The following is a 7716-nucleotide window of genomic DNA, read 5'->3' on the forward strand; positions in this document are numbered from 1 at the left end:
AAAGCATGGGTAAGCTAGGTATCAAGGAGAATTAAAGAAATTTTAACTTACCTAGCTTGTTTCCTTGATTTCTTCACTTTTTCTTTGAATTTCCACCTAGGTTTTCTTGTTTTTCCTTTTGTTCTTCCTTTTTTCTGGTTGCTGGATGTCTAGGCCGAATATGGTGAGGGAATTGGGGATTTAATGGGCTGATTTCTATAGAAAATAATAAAATAATCAAGCATGCCATGTGTCACATGCTTATTGGCCAAATTTTTAACTTTTTGACTTTTTCTTCTTAATTTTCCACCACAAATATTCTGGTATTTATCCAATCCTACCACAATTAAAATCCCTTGGTCTTGACAAGTGCTGGGCCGAAAATTTTACTGATTTGCCCCCGAGACAAAAAAATTACGATTTTGCCCTTATACTCTGAAATGTACCGGAATCTCATTATTTCTACTTTTCAACCTAAAATAACACTAATATTGATCAATATTAACTAAATGGGGCAAAAATTGTTTAAAAAAAATTTTCGTTTAGTCCACTAGTGGCAAAATTACCATTTTGCCCTTGTGCTCTATAAATACCGAGAATCAAAATTTTTCACTACTAAACATCATTTTATACTCCAATAATCATAATTATATTTCATATAATTATTCTTGGTCAAATGTGATCAAATCTTGGCTAAAAATCTCCATTTTATCATCAAATGGTAAAATGACCGTTTTGTCCCTAATCGGTCAATTTTCTGATGGACTCCAAACTGGACCTTGAACTCCAAATCACTATTCTAAACCATTCTGTTGGTTTTAAAATTTTCAAATTCCTCTTAGAATTTCTATTTGAACTAGTTCAAGGCTCGATTTAACTTAGTTGTACCACTCGATACAATACCGTCTTTTAATCGACCTTGACAGGGTCTCACATTCTCCCCCACTAATAAAAATTCGGTCCCCGAATTTAAATTCAATGTAGAGTGGCTTACCTTTACATATCGAAGAGGTGTGGATGCTTTGTCCGCATCTCATCCTCAGCTTCCCACGTTACCTCCTCGCTAGTGTGATTCCGCCACAACACTTTCACTGAGGCTACATCCTTTGAACGGAGCTTTTTAACTTGCCTATCAAGGATAGCTACCGGTTGTTCCTCATAGGTTAGATCATCTTGCAACTGAATAGTTTCATACCGTATTACATGTGATGGATCTGGGTTGTACTTCCTAAGCATGGACACATGAAATACGGGATGAATATTAGAGAGGTCTGGTGGTAATGCCAAACGATAAGCCACCGCTCCAACCTTTTCTAAGATCTCGAATGGCCCTATATACCGAGGACTTAACTTCCCTTTCTTGCCAAACCTCATTACCCCTTTAGTTGGCGAAACTTTCAAAAATACATGATCTCCTACTTGGAACTCCAAGTCTCTCCGTCGGTTATCAGCATATGATTTCTGTCTACTTTGTGCTGTTAACATCTTCTGACGGATCATGTGTATTTTCTCGGTTGCATCCTGCACCAATTCAGGCCCCAAAAGTTTCCTTTCTCCCACCTCTAGCCATCCAATGGGTGACCTACATCTTCGTCCATATAAGGCCTCAAATGGTGCCATTTGGATGCTAGTTTGGAAACTGTTGTTGTAGGCAAATTCCACTAAGGGTAAATATTGTTCCCACCTGACACCAAGGTCTATCACACAAGCCCTCAACATATCCTCCAATGTCTGTATGGTCCGTTCAGATTGTCCATCAGTCTGAGGGTGGAAAGCTGTGCTGAAATCCAACTTAGTGCCCAATGCTTCTTGCAACTTTCCCCAAAACCTACTAGTAAACTGAGCTCCTCTGTCAGATACTATAGAAATGGGAATACCATGTAGTCGCACTATCTCATCCACATAAACTCGAGCATATTGGGCAGCCCCATAAGTAGTCTTAACCGGAAGAAAATGAGCTGACTTTGTTAACCGGTCCACTACTATCCAAATTGAATCATATCCCCCACTGGTTCGAGGCAAACCCGTTACAAAGTCCATAGCAATATGTTCCCACTTCCACTCGGGTACTGGTAATGGCTGTAGTAGCCCTGCAGGCTTTTGATGCTCGGCCTTAACCTGCTGACAAACTAGGCACTTGGAGACAAACTCAGCTACATCTCTCTTAAGTCCTTCCCACCAATACACCTCTTTCAAATCTTGATACATTTTTGTAGCCCCTGGATGTACCACATAAGCTGCCATGTGAGCTTCCTCCAATATTTCTCTCCTCAACCCGTCACCATCAGGCACATAAAGTCTGGTTCCATACCTCAACACTCCATCTGTGCCTTTAGTAAACATTTTTCCTTTCCTACCCTGAGGATCCTCTAAGGCCTTAATCACAAATTCATCTTTACTTTGTGCTTCTTTAATCCTGTCCATTAAGATAGGCCTCACTCTAAAGTGTGCTAGCAAAGCATTTGTCTCCGCAACTTCCAAACGCACACCTATGTCTCCCAAGCTATGGATCTCTCTAACCAAAGATCTCCTACCAATGGAAATATGTGCCAAGCTTCCCATTGATTTTCGACTCAAGGCATCCGCCACTACATTGGCCTTACCGGGATGATAAAGAATAGTACAATCATAATCCTTTAGCAACTCCATCCATCTACGTTGCCGTAAGTTAAGATCCCTCTGCTGAAATATATACTTCAGACTTTTGTGGTCCGTGTATATCTCGCAAGTCTCACCATACAAGTAATGTCTCCAAATCTTTAAGGCAAACACGATTGCTGCCATTTCCAAATCGTGTATGGGGTAATTCTGCTCATGCCTTTTAAGTTGCCTAGATGCATACGCAATCACCTTCCCATGTTGCATCAATACACATCCTAAACCAACCCCCGATGCATCACAAAACACCGTGTAACCCCCTGTGCCTTGCGGCAGGCTTAACACTGGAGCTGTGGTGAGACATGCCTTAAGCTTCTCAAAACTATTCTCACAAGCATCAGACCACTCAAATTTTGTATCTTTACGTGTCAGCTTAGTCAAAGGGGCAACTATTTTGGAGAAGTCTTTCACAAAGCGACGATAATAGCCAGCTAAACCCACAAAGCTTCTAATCTCCGTAACTGATGTTGGCCTTGGCCATTTTTCCACTGCTTCAATTTTCTTTGTATCAACTCGTATCCCCTCCTTAGATACCACATGCCCCAAGAATGCAACACTTTCGAGCCAAAACTCACACTTGGAGAACTTAGCATACAATCGATGTTCTCTCAAAATTTGGAGCACTATCTTAAGATGCTGCTCATGCTCCTCTCGACTCTTTGAATATATCAAAATATCATCAATAAACACCACTACAAACTTATCCAAATAAGGTTTGAACACTCGGTTCATCAAATCCATAAAGGCTGCAGGAGCATTCGTGAGCCCAAATGACATCACTAAGAACTCATAGTGCCCATATCTTGTTCGAAATGCGGTCTTGGGTATATCTTCGTTCCGGATTCTCAACTGATGGTACCCAGATCGCAGATCTATCTTAGAAAAACATTGTGCTCCTTGTAGTTGATCAAATAAATCATCTATCCTTGGGAGAGGATATTTATTCTTCACCGTCACTTTATTAAGCTGTCGATAATCAATGCACAACCTAAGTGACCCATCTTTCTTCTTCACAAATAACACTGGTGCTCCCCATGGGGATACACTAGGTCGTATGAAACCTTTATCCAACAAATCCTCCAACTGATCCTTAAGCTCTTTAAGCTCTGCAGGTGCCATTCTATATGGGGGTATGGATATAGGTCTAGTGTCGGGAATCAAATCTATGCAAAACTCAACCTCCCGTTCAGGAGGCAAACCTGGTAGCTCTTCAGGAAATACATCCACGAACTCCTTCACCACCGACACTTGAGTTACATCTCCAATCTTTGCCTGACTATCCTTTACAACAGCCAAGTAACCTATACAACCCTGTCGTAATAATCTTCTGGCAGATATGACCGATATCAAATTGGTTGGAGCATTACTCCTATCCCCTTGAATACTAAATGATGGTTCACCGGGGAAATCAAATCTAACCAATTTATGATAGCAGTCCACACTAGCATGACAGGGTGATAACCAATTCATCCCCAAGATTACATCAAAGTCTAAGGTGTCTAGCACCACTAGATTCACCGAAGTGTCTTTATCCTTGACTCGCACTACACAAGACTCATATTCCCACTCGGCCACAAATATCTCCTTTAAAGGAGTAGACACCACTAATTGTTCCTCTCTCCTAACACGACCTCTACCCAACCGAGATGCAAAACATGGAGAGATAAAAGAATGGGTAGCACCAGGATCAAATAGTACTCGAGCATTCATATTACAAACGGAGAGAATACCTGAGACCACGGCATTGGATGTTTGAGCCTCCTGCTGTGTTAAAGCAAACACCCTCGCTTGGCCTCTACCAATAGAACTTTGATGTCCGGACCCAGATGGTCTGCCTTGAGAGGAAGTACCCGCACCTCTACCTCTCGATCCACTAACCTCCCGGCCAGATGAGACAGCAACTGACGGAGCAGATGAAGCTGGCTGAGTGGAACCACGAGCAGAATCTGGTGATTGATGTGCCATCGGACAATCCCTCCTAATATGCCCAGGTTGACCGCACCCATAACAAGTTTTTGTAGTAAGGAAGCACCGTCCACTATGTCGTCTCCCACAAGTATCACAAGAGCGAATGACTTGACTACTCTGTCTAGAATCTTGCTGCCTCCTAGAACTAAAGGTTCTCTGTCCCACCCTAATATTAGCACCAAGTGCGTCACTCCCCTGCTGAGGGAACCGTGAGTCCCTCTGTGGACCCTGACGGCTAGAAGATGAACCACCACTGCTGAAATCTCTACGGCCCTGATAACCCTCTGTCTTGCCCCTTTTTGCTCTATCTCTCGCAGCCCTACTCTCATTGGTCCTCATCTCGATGCGTTGAGCACGATCCACTGCTGCAGAATAGGTAGTGAAATCTCGGGATGCCACAGCCCTAAATAATGGCTCCACTAACCCATCCACAAACCTCTGAATCTTCATCTCCTCAGTAGAAACGAGATAGGGCGCATAACGAGCTAGCTGCGTGAACTTGATGTCATACTCAGACACCGTCATGCTTGAAGTCTGTACCAAAGTCTCAAACTCTCTAGCTCTGGCATTACGCACACTGAGTGGTAAGAATCGATCTAAGAAGGCTACACTGAACTCACTCCAGGCCAACGGTGTTGCATTAGTCGGTCTGCCTCTACATAAAGAGCTATACCATTCCTGCGCCACATCCTCTAATTGGAAGGCGGCTAGCTCAACTGACCGAACACTAGAACATCCCAAGGCTTTACAAATTTTCTCCATCTTATCCAAGAAAACCTGGGGTTTCTCCGATGCATCAGACCCTGAAAATGTTGGAGGCTTAAGCTTGAGAAAGTCAGGAAGAGAAATATCTAGATGTCCCCTCTCCTCCTCATGATGTTGGTGATCGGCCTGTCCTTGGGAGCTAGGGGATTCTTGTACTGTAGGTCTCCCCTCTACTACCCTTTGTATATCTTCCATGCGGGTCGCCATCATCTCTACAACCCGGTTAACTCCCTGTAGGCCTGCCGCCAAATCCTCAATAGTAATACCCCTAGCTGGGTGTCTATCTACATCACCTGAGGACTGTCCCTCTTCTTGCCTACTCACAGGCGTATCCAACCCCACCGGCCTAGTGACCCTGCAACGTCTACCTCGGCCTCTCTGGGTGGATGCCCGTGGTCTATCTGCCATCTCAATGGGAACATCTTGCTCCCTTGCCCGTCTTGAGGCGGCTCGTGTCTTAGGCGGCATTCTTACCTAGACAAAAGCAAACGCCTGTTATTAAACACATATTATAATCATACTTAAAGCAACAGGTGGTTTCTAAGATAGGGAATCTATGCGGTCATTTGGTTGTAAAATGTGCCGCGGTTCACACTTTACAACTGAAGTTCCCACATAAAGACCCGACTCTCCGCTGGACTAACAAAAAGGAAGTTCTAGGACCTAGACAAACCTAGGGCTCTGATACCAATACTGTCACGACCCAAATTCCGGGTCATGACCGGCGCATGGGTCCAATGGACGTAATCCACTAAACCCAAGCAAGCCTATTATTTATTTTACTTATGATTCTATTTATTATCACTAAGTCGTATTTCATGACTTTGAGTCAAAATAGTGATACACATTGCCAACTCGTACTGGCATTACTCTTTTAAAATTTACATTTAAGTTCATCTATACATAACAAAATAATACTCGACCTCCAGCGGAGTGACTCGGATGGATATACAGCTACCGAATGCCGAGACACCTACCAGAAGATGTACACAGATCTACAAGGACACCTCGTCCTAATTATCGGCTACCTCGTGATCTGAAAACATGAATTTGAAAATGGTGAGTATAAACCCAGTGAGTGAACAAGGAAGGGAACAAGCAACAATTAGGAAAAATTTAAAATCATGATGCACTTGTTTCAAACAATGCAATTTAGTTCATTCCTATTTAAAACCCCTCCAAACCCCAGAGTTTTTCGCTACAGCGAGCATGAATTTCGATGCAGTGAAAACAAAGCAACAAGAGAAACATTTTTCCTCACTCAACAATAGCCATCCTGCTAAACTAATAAAATCAACCTAACATTCATGAAAATTCTCAAAGTATAATGTGTCAAATTTTACGTACATTACAACCATAAATCATTGTCCATCAATTTGCTATATCACACACATTTACATATGTATATATATATATACGTATATACCCATCATCATCATCTCATCAACCCATCATCATCATCACCAGCTCATCATCATCATCATCACCAGCTCATGCGCACTCCCTACTCGCACATGGCTGGGTCATCACCGGATTATGCGCACTCCCTACTCGCACATAACCGGGTCATCCTCGGCTTATGCACACTCCCTACTCGCACATAGCCGAGTCAACATAATTACACAACATTATATTCAAGCATATATGTATATCAACATAATGCAGCCACATAGAAATCCATAATAACCACATTTCATAACATAAACCTTTTCTTAAAAGCTTGTTCCCAAGGCATTCATTTTCATGAAAAATTTCATAAAATCATTCAAACACTTTGTTCAAAATAGTCATATTCCCAAAACAATTTTGATAGGCAGTCCACTCACAGGTGTTGAAAATTCGGATTCTGGGTGAACTCTGACTAATAGTCCTCAGGCGTAATTCCTTTGCCTTTTCCGGACGTCTCACCACCTTGACATATAACAAAGTCGAGGAATTTACTATATTGTCCCTAAATTGATATAAATTAATTTAAACTACTAATGCTTGATATGTAATGCAAAAATATGTCTGATTACCGCTTAATCACGGTATCGATTAAATTTGACCGATCACCCGATTAATCGGCGATTGTGTCCAAATCACCTCCAAATTAATTCATTTCTCCTCTAATACCTTAATTTACCACATACATTTAAATAAAGCCAAATTCAGCATTAGAACCCTCACAATTCCTTATAGAAAAAAATTTGGTCATTTGGTGTACTAGCATCGAATCTTTTTCTACATAACCGTTTCACCTTACTTCATCATTTTCCATGCCATTTTCCTTGAAATAAAAACAATACCCCATTGATATTCAGCCCTCATGGTTCAGCCAACAAGGAACCCTAGAGAAATTGAATA

This window comes from Theobroma cacao, chromosome 8 (genome assembly GCF_053813885.1).
Source record: "Theobroma cacao isolate CCN51 chromosome 8, ASM5381388v1, whole genome shotgun sequence".
In the NCBI taxonomy this organism is placed as follows: domain Eukaryota; kingdom Viridiplantae; phylum Streptophyta; class Magnoliopsida; order Malvales; family Malvaceae; genus Theobroma; species Theobroma cacao.